Source organism: Herpailurus yagouaroundi, unplaced genomic scaffold (genome assembly GCF_014898765.1).
Source record: "Herpailurus yagouaroundi ecotype Mexico unplaced genomic scaffold, PumYag 63281, whole genome shotgun sequence".
Lineage (NCBI taxonomy): Eukaryota > Metazoa > Chordata > Mammalia > Carnivora > Felidae > Herpailurus > Herpailurus yagouaroundi.
Window position 1 is genome coordinate 1672 of NW_024416845.1, and position 10447 is coordinate 12118.

The following is a 10447-nucleotide window of genomic DNA, read 5'->3' on the forward strand; positions in this document are numbered from 1 at the left end:
ATAATTTAATCCTCATGATAACCATCACAACTGAGATACAAGAGCCCAGAATCACAGATAGGAAGTGGCAGAGCCTGGGTTCAAATACAAGCAATTTGGCTTTGGGATGTGTGCTCTTAAGCACTATACTACGTTCTCTATTTAATAGTTGCCATATGCCAAGTACTCTGTTAGATGATTTCCATAAATAGTCTTTGATAATATTATGCTTTTCACAAATTTTTATTCATAGAATCTCTAAGCCTGAAAGTGTACTCAGAAGGCTTGGGTTCTAGTGGTGGCTCTGCTTCAGAGTTGTTGTGTTGACTTGTGCAATTCCTTTTCCTTCTCAGTTTTCTCACTTGCCAAAAGAAGAGACTTGACTAAGTTGTCTCTGCCTTTCTAGGATTAGTGTGATTGTAGAGCTTATATTTTATCTGGTTTGTAAAGCAGAGTTCTCTTCCTCATGGCATCTCTTAGGATCTCATCTTTTGTTCAAGGGTGCTCTTTGCTCAAATGGGACAGTTACAACCAAGCCAGCCTTCTGTAAGCAACTATTTTTTCTACTCACCAGGCCCCTTTAGCTTAGTTGCTACCATCTGTAGTGAATTACACTCACTCTCACCTCAGCAACTCTGCTTCCACCATTCCTTGCAGTTATTTCCCCAAATTGTTAAGCATCTTCAAGACCGAGCTCAAAACCCACTTCCTATAGGAAGCCCTTAAAGCTCTTGCTGACCACCATCTACCTAGACTCAGCCAGAATTTGACTCTCAATTACTCCTTTCCTGTTGTGAGCTCTCTGAGGCATATCTCATTTGCTTTAGTTTTTTTTTTATTCCAATTAGTTAATATACAGTGTAATATTAGTTTCAGGTGTACAATATAGTGTTTCAACACTTCCATATAACATCCAGTGCCCATCACAACAAGTGCTTTCCTTAATCCCCATCTCCTCTTTAACTCATCCTCCCATCTACTCCCCTCTGGTAACCATCAGTTTGTTCTCTATAGTTAAGAGTCTGTTTCTTGGTTTCCCCTCTCTCTCTTTGTTTCCCTTTGTTAATTTGTTTTATTTCTTAAATTCCACCTTTTTAACCGAAATATGGCTGGCATACAATGTTATATTAGTTCCAGGTGTGCAACATAGTGAATTGACAATTCTATACATTACACAATGTGCACCACCATAAGTGTAGTTAGCATTTATAAGCAAACAATGATGTTACAATATTATTGACTATATTCCCTATGCTGTACTTTTCATACCCTTGACATATATTTTATGACTGTAAATTTGTACCTCTTAATCCCCTTCATTTATTTTGCCCATATAATCACTCCCCTCCCTTCTAGCAACCACCAATTTGTTCTCTGCCTTTATAAATATGTTTTGTGGTTTCTTCATAATTTTTTTTATCCCTACTTCCCCATAAGAGTGACTATCACAATGCCCAGCAGATAACTAAGTCATTCATTAATGATTTGTTTAAAAGAACCTTATAAGAGCCTTCCTAAGGTCATTGTGCCCCCATTTCATGGTCTGAGACAGTCTGAGACAGGCAGCATCTCCTCTCCCTCCAGTTAATTAGCTGCTCAAGGCTCCATTCTTGTTTCATCTGGTCTTCTGAGGTGAAAAATAGACATCCCATGACTTCCCCTACTTAAAATATTTGCATGTTCTGGGCACAAGCAATAAAGTTCATTCCTACATAAATTTGCTTCCATTTCTAGAAGAGAAACGAATGAAGTTTGAATTTGGAATAAGGTTTGTGCCTAGAATATCTCCAAGGCACTTGGGGATCATTTGGAAGTTTCATTCTAGCTGGCTGAATTTTCTGTGGCACTGGACTCTTCATTAAGAGTAGAAAAGCTAGCTATACAATTTTTCTACAGCCAATGTAGTACAAGCTGCAAAGTACTTAGGCACAGATGGCTAATTAATTTAGTGGGAACATTACAGAGATTATATGAATAGAGAAAATATTGAGAAAGACTGACTCCCTACAAAATCAATGAAAAGGGGACACTGGGAAAAAAGAGTACTCAAATTATTCTTCTTCTACCTTCCAGCTGAACCCAAATATTTGACAAATTTAATCAATTTATATTGAGTACTTACTATGTAGCATACAATTCACTGTAAACTTTGAAGACGATAAAGTTGAAGAAATCACAGCCCCAACCTTCATATTATCTAGTAGAATCCTCTTTGTATTTCTTTTCTCAGATCGTATGGCTGAAATTGCCCATCCCCTTGAGTCATGCTATTTACCTACCAAGCAATGTAATAGACTCCAGCTTTCCAAAATATCAAAGTTCAAAGTCAAATTTAATCTGTGGTCTATGTGAGACTTATGAACCTCTCTTTTATGTGTGGGGATTTGGCATCTTATTTTTTCTCTTCAAGACTGAGTTTGGACTTCTGTGAGCAATCTAAATGTGTTTTCACTTTCTATGATTTCCCTTTTCAGTGCTTCAGATATGGTACATGGAATGAATGGAGCTCTAGATCTAGAGTCAGAGAGACAGAAGTCAGACTCCCAGTTCTGCCATGTTTCAACTGTGTGACACTAGGCAGGTCACTTAACCACACTGAGTTTCAGTGTCCTTCTCTATAAAACAAGGGTATGGTATCTATTTCACAAGGATAATTCAAAGAGCTCATGCTTGTAATGCACTAACTTAGATGCTATAACATGACAGAGGCATTATAAATAATTCCCTAGCTCATTCCCATATTCACTTTCCCTATTACATTTTGAGAAAAAGGGTAAGAAAACGTTATCTGGTTTTCTGAAGCTGAATTTGAGGTTAAAATGGAAAGCACTTTGTAAACTATAAGGTGCTATGCACAAAAGATTAATTATGTGCCATGATTCTCTAACACATTTGTGTGTGTGTATGTGTGTGTCTATGTGTCTGTGTGTTTGTTTGCTGTTACCTCTTGTACTATTACTTTTCTAACTATTACCTTTACTGATTTTCACTTCCTCCTGCTAGGCCCCATGAGGGACTGTTTCTCAGCTTTATACTTGTTTTCTTACTCAATGAACTGATTTTGCTTTCCAAATTTAACTGTCACTTCAGCAGTTATAAATCAGGGCTGAGTCCTGCCCTCACCAGGGTGTGGTTGGAAAGAGTAAAACGTCCTTAATATCAAGTCCTCAGAAAATGGTGAAGTACTTTATGAGTCTTAATTGTCAACACAAGTACAAATGGCAATACATAGATGTTGTTGCCAAAATAACATGACATGGAAAGAAGGGCCAGGACTTGGAGTCAGAAATCCTAAGATAAAGGCTCTCATTAGCTCTGACACAATAACTCAGATTTATATAACACATTACAGCTGAAAAATGCTTTCACATATGTTCTCTCACTGATCCACTCAATTGGCTTCCCTGTTTCAAGCTCTCAATGCTCAAATCCTGCCAGCCAGAGTAAACTTTTTGAAACACAGACCCATCCATATTCTAAACTCTTCAAGGGCACCCTACTACTGATTAAATATTATAAAGTATGACTTGGCTGGTGCACCATGGCATCAGTGAGGCCAGCAGCAGGGTGGCCACCAGGGGATGGTTGGACATGTAGCAAAGGATTTTCTCTGGTAAGATTCAGGAATAAGAATGTGAAGAAGAGGACAGGGCAATCCAATCATCTGCAGGCCATCGTGGGAAGAGCTCATGAGGGACAAGGCTTTGCATTCTGAATAAAACTGAAGATTCAGCAAAATTTCAAGAAATTGCTATGGAGGGAAAAGAAGGCTCAAACCTCACAGGAATCCCAATCCACAGATCGATACCCTGGTCATCTGAAACATCTTTATTTAGTTGAAGAGAAAAGACTCAGGAAGCAACCTAGAAAAGTTGAACAGCCTCTGTCAGAAGAGCAAGCTGATCAAACTTTGCCAAAAAAAAAAAATATATATATATATATATATATATGGCATTGACCAAGCTTTGTATGAAGAACATTGTAATGTTAAGCAGCAGAACGAGGTAGCATAAGAATAAACTCCATTACTATTCCAAAGAAAAAGAAAACATCAAATCAAAAATTGTATGAATATGAACAAGCACAAGCAGAGTGTGCTAAGAAGCAAGAACTTGAGAAAACAAGAAGAAGCTCAAAAGCTCTATAAAAAGAATAAAATGGAGGTATTCAAAATACATAGCAAAAAGTCTTAAAAACGGGCCAACCAAACTTGAATTCACAAATGGAGTATCTTCTTAAAAAATATAAGAAAAAATTAAATCACACATATTCTTAAGAGTTAAAATATCTGCCTTCTATTGAGTTCTTTTGTATATGTATTGTAACTCCTAACAGTTAACTAAATTTGTTAACATAAAATGGATTGCTGAACTACACTAAGTACAAAATGTACAAATATTTTTATTCTTGTGAAAGAAAATTTTCTATGTATGCTCTACATAACATATTATTTATTTATTTGCCTTTGAAGGAGGGTGGCCCCAAGAACTGAAAAAAATTTCTATTTGAACATGTTTAAGCATGTAATATTTTTGTGCATATGAAATTCAGATGCAATAAAATTTGTTAAAAATAGAAAAAATAAAATAAATTAATAAATAAAGTATGATATATCTATAACAATAAAATGCCATGTGGTCATGAAAATGAAAGAAATGATATTATATGTAATTATATGGAATAATTTTCAAGACATTGTAAGTAAAATAATAATAATGTGCATAGCAGAGTATAGAGTATGCAACCTTTTATATTTTAAATAGGAGGTGATATTAAATATATTTTTGAATAAGTATGGAAAGGAAACTGGCAGCCATGGGTGTCAAATATTTGCCATAAATTTTCTTTTTACTGGTTATATTTATTATATGCATGTTATTTTTTTAAAAGCTTAGAAAGTTTAAAATGTCAAAGAATTCTCACCAACTTTAAGATTAAAGTTCAAACTCTTTGGTCTTTTAAAGACCCAATAATCTGACACTAAAAGATATTTTGTAGCTGGTAACCAACTATTCCCAAGTGTACCCTATATTTTGAGCAAGTTAGACTATAGAGAAACATACAAAAGAATGAAACTGGACCACTTTCCTACACTATACACAAAAATAAACTTCAAATGGATTTAAAACCTAATATGAGACCTGAAACCACAAAAATCCTAGAAGAGAGCACTAGCAGTAACTTCTTTGACATCAACCGTAGCGACTTCTGTCTAGATATGTCTCTGAGATTTTTTTTTCAAACATGTCAAGAGGAAAAAAGGCAAAAAATAAACTACTGGAACTACATTAAAATAAAAACTTATGCACAATAAAGGAAATAATCAACAAAACTAAAATCAACATACTGAATAGGAGAAAATATTTGCAAATGGCATATGTAATAAAGGGTTAGTATCCAAAATATATAAAGAATTTATAAAATTCAACACCCAAAAAACAAATAATCCAATTAAAAATGGGCAGCAGACATGAGTAGACATTTCTCCAAAGAAGATATACAGAAGGCCAAGGACATATGAAAGGATGCTCAACAGCACTCATCATCAGGAAAAGGCAAATCAAAACTAAAATATCACTTCACACCTATCAGAATGGCTAAAATAAATTTAAAAAAAACAACGAGAAACTCCAACTGGTTATCTCTCTTAAAATGTAGATGAACAATCTTTGTCCCATCTGTCTCCCTTCCAGTTTCACATATGCTGCTTTTAGTTAACATCTCTCATTTTTTGAAAGATTTTTGGGCCCATGTAAGATATTTTACATAGGCCTTGAATACATTTTATTTTGTTAGAATTAGCTATTGCTTAAAATTGCTGAGACTTTTTTGGTACATCCTGGTTTTGTACTCCATATGCCTATTGGGTCCTCCCAGATTTGTGGTATTCACCTAATTTACTGCCAATGATTGTTTCATTTGTTCACAGGAAAAAAAGAGACACATTTAAATTAATAGAGAAAATATTAACAAGATTTCACTGTATTGAGCTGGAAGGTTACCTTTTTGAATCCTTTTCAGTGAAAATTTTCAAGCGAAAATTTAAAGGCAAGTTTAGTAAAACTCATTATACTTCACTAAAATTTCATACTGAAGATAAGAAAGTGGTAGGTAAATTTGAATAATTCATCACTGAAAAAGAAAATACTTGTTTCAGCAGAAAAATGAAATAAAAAATATATGGTAAATATTCCAGGTCTAAATGTGCAACATGTAGTAGGGGTTCAATAAATGGTTGGAAAGATGGGTATATGGATACTTTCATAGTTTGTAACACAAACATCATTAAACAACATTAGTTTTCTGATTATACATGGTTCTCTTTTGGGCCTTGGACAAACAAAAAAAAACAAACTACTTTTTTTTGTATCTATTGGGATAATCATATAATTTTTACCCTCGTTTTATTAATATGGCATATCATGTTAACTGATTTGTGAATGTTAAACCATTTGCATCCCTAGAACAAATCCCACTTGATCATGGTGCATAGTCCTTTTAATGTACTGTTACATTTGCTTTTTTAATATTTTTTGAGGATTTTTGTATTTATGTTCATCAAGGATATTGGCCTATAATTTTCTTTTTTTTTTTTTTTTTTTTTTTTTTTGTAGTGTTCTTGACTGGGTTTTGTATCAGGGAAATGCTGGCCTCAAAAAATGAGAGTGGAAGTGTTTCTTCCTCCTCAATTTCTTTAATAATCTGATAAGGATAGGAACTAACTCTTCTTTAAATGTTTGATAGAGGGGCACCTGGGTGGCTCAGTCAGTTAAGCATCCGACTTTTGATTTTGGCTAAGGTCATAATCTCAGGGTTCATGAGATTGAGCCCTGTGTGGGGCTCTGTGCTAATAGTGCAGGGCCTACCTGGGATTCTCTGTCTCCCTCTCTGCCCCACTCCTGCTCATGCATTCTCTCTCTCTCTCTCTCTCTCTCTCTCTCTCTGTCTCTGAAAATAAATAAACATTTAAATGTTTGATATAATTAACCTGTGAAGCCATCTGGTACTGAAATTTGGGGGGAAATTTTTTAAATTACTGATTCAATTTTATTACTTGTAGCTGGTCTATTTAGATTATCTATTTCTTCATGATCCAGCCTTGGTAGGCATCCATTTTTTCTATGTTTTCTTATTTGTTGGTGTATAATTGTTTCAGTAGTCTCTTATGATCCTTTGTGTTTCTGTGGTATCAGTTGTAACTTCTTTTCATTTCTGATTTATTTTGGCCTTCTCTCATTTTTTTCTTAATGAGTCTCCTTAGAGATTTATCAATGTTGTTAATTTTTTCAAAGAATCAGATTTTAGTTTTATTGATCTTCTCTATTTTTTTTAGTCTCTATTTCAATTATGATCTTTATTATTTCCTTCCTTCTACTAATTTTGGTTTTATTTTTTCTGCTTTTTCTAGATCCTTCAGGTGTAAAGTTGGATCTTTTATTTTGGATTTTTCTTGTTTTTTGATGTAAGCCTGTGTTGATTGGTATGAACTTCCTTCTTAGGTCTGTTTTTGTTGTGCCCACAGAATTTGGAAAGTTGTGTTTACATTTTAATTTGTTTTAATATATGTTTTGATTTCCTCTTTGATCTTTTCATTAATTGTTTAGTAATTGTTTTAGTAACATGATGTTTAGTCTCCACATGTTTGTGGGTTTTTTCCAGTTTTCTTTTTGGAATTGACTTATAGTTTTATACCATTGCAGTTGGAAAAGACACTTGATATGATTTCAATCTTGTTGAATTTATTGAGACTTAATGTTTTATGGCTTAACATATCATTTAAATGTTCCATGTTCACTTGAAAATAAATTGAAACATCCATTTATCATTTCAAAACTTTCAACAAATAAGTAGAGAAGGAATGTACCTTAACATGATAAAGGCCCTATATGACAAGTCTACAACTAACATCATACTCAATGGTAAATACCTAAAAGCTTTTTCTCTAAGATCAGGAACAAGACAAGGAAGCCCACTCTTTCCACTTTTATACAATATGTTTTTGGAAGTCCTAGTCTCAGCAATTAGGCAAGAAAAGGAATAAAAATCATCCATGTTAGATAGGAAGAAGTAAAACTTATTATTTACAGATTACATGATCCTTTATATGGAAAACCCTGAAGACTCCACCAAAAAACTATGAGAACTTACAAATGAATTCAGTAAAGTTGTAGGATACAAATTAACATACAGAAATCAATTGTGTTCCTATACACTAATAACAAACTATCAAAAGAAATTAAGAAAACAACCAAGTTTACAACTGCAGCAAAAAGAATAAAATGTCTGGGGATAAATTTAACCAAGTAAGTGAAAGACCTGTTACTCTGAAAACTGTTAAGACATTGATGAAAGACATTGAAGACAGCACAAATAAATGGAAAGATATAATGTGCTTATGGATTAGGGGAATTAATATTGTTAAAATGTTGATACTACTCAAAGCAATCTACATTTTCAGTGAAATCACCATCAAAATACTGATGGCATTTTTCACAGCTCTAGAACAAAGAATCCTAAAATTTGTATGAAACCACAAAAGACCATGAATAGCCACAGCAATCTTGAGAGAAAACAAAGCTGGAAGTACGCACCCTGATTTCATGCTATACTATAAAGCTATAGCAGTCAAGACAGAAAACAGATATGTAGATCAATGGAATAAGAGAACTCAGTAATAAACCTGTAATTGTATGGTCAATTAATCTATGACAAAGGAGGCAAGAATATACAATGGGGGAAAGAGATTCTCTTCAATAAATGGTGTTGGAAAAACTGGGCAACTTTATTACACTGCGCACAAAAATAAATTCAAAATGGATTAAAGACCTAAATGTGAGACATGAAACCATTAAAATCCTAAAGAAGAACACAGGAGTCTAGGATGGTTTTTGTTTGTTTGCTTTGTTTTTTTTTTCTTTAGATTCCACATATAAGTGAGATCATAAAGTGTTTGTCTTTCTGTGTTTGTCTTATTTTGCTTAGCATGATGTCTTATAGGTTTATCACTTTTCAAATGGCATAATTATATTGTTTTAAAGGGTAAACTACACACACACACACACACATATATATATATATACTCACACTTTCTTCACCCATTCATTCATCAATGAACACTTAGATTGTTTCTATATTGTGGCTACTGTGAATAATGCTGTGATAAACATAGGAATGCACATAGCTCTTCAATACAGTGATATCATCTCCTTTGTATATGAAACTAAAATGGGGGACTAGACTGGAGGTAAGATGGCAGCGTAGGAGGACGCTGGGCTCACACCGCGTCCTGCTGATCACTTAGATTCCACCTACACCTGCCTAAATAACCCAGAAAACCGCCAGAGGATTAGCAGAACAGAGTCGCCGGAGCCAAGCGCAGACGAGAGGCCCGCGGAAGAGGGTAGGAAGGGCGGCGAGGCGGTGCGCGCTCCACGGACTGGCGGGAGGGAGCCGGGGTGGAGGGGCGGCTCGCCAGCCAAGCAGAGCCCCCGAGTCTGGCTTGCAAAAAGCGGAGGGGCCTGACGGACTGTGTTCCGACAGCAAGCGCGACTTAGCGGCTGGGAGGTCATAAGTTAACAGCTCTGCTCAGAAAGCGGGAAGGCTGGAGGACAAAGGGAAGGAGAGCTGCTGAGCCCCTGAGGACAGAGCTCAGTTTGGTGGGGAACAAAGGCGCTCGCCAGCGCCATCTCCCCCGCCCATCCCCCAGCCAAAATCCCAAAGAGAACCAGTTCCTGCCAGGGAACTTGTTCGCCCCACGCAAACACCCAACTCTGCGCTTCTGCGGAGCGAAACCTCCGGCAGCGGATCTGACTCCCTCCTGCTGCCACAGGGCCCCTCCTGAAGTGGATCACCTAAGGAGAAGCAAGCTAAGCCTGCCCCTCCTGCCCCCGTGCACCTTGCCTACCCACCCCTGCTAAGACGCCAGATCACCAGCATCACAAGCCTGGCAGTGAGCAAGTAGCCCAGACAAGCCACCCCACCCCACAGTGATCCCGCCCCTAGGAGAGGGGAAGAGAAGGCACACACCAGTCTGACTGTGGACACAGCGGTGGGCTGGGGGCAGACATCAGGTCTGACTGCGGCTCCGCCCACCTCTCCAGTTATACACCACAGCACAGGGGAAGTGCCCTGCAGGTCCTCACCACACCAGGGACTATCCAAAATGACCAAGCAGAAGAATTCCCCTCAGAAGAATCTCCAGGAAATAACAACAGCTAATGAGCTGATCAAAAAGGATTTAAATAATATAACAGAAAGTGAATTTAGAATAATAGTCATAAAATTGATCTCTGGGCTTGAAAACAGTACAGAGGACAGCAGAGAATCTCTTGCTACAGAGGTCAAGGGACTAAGGAACAGTCACGAGGAGCTGAAAAACGCTTTAAACGAAATGCATAACAAAATGGAAACCACCACATCTTGGATTGAAGAGGCAGAGGAGAGAATAGGTGAACTAGAAGATAAAGTT

General features: G+C 36.4%; 1 pseudogene; it reads left to right on the forward strand.

Annotated features, from left to right (window-relative positions):
* Window positions 1–3505: 3505 nt before the first annotated feature.
* LOC121024317 (thyroid transcription factor 1-associated protein 26-like) lies at window positions 3506–4255 on the forward strand (annotated as a pseudogene).
* Window positions 4256–10447: the final 6192 nt, after the last annotated feature.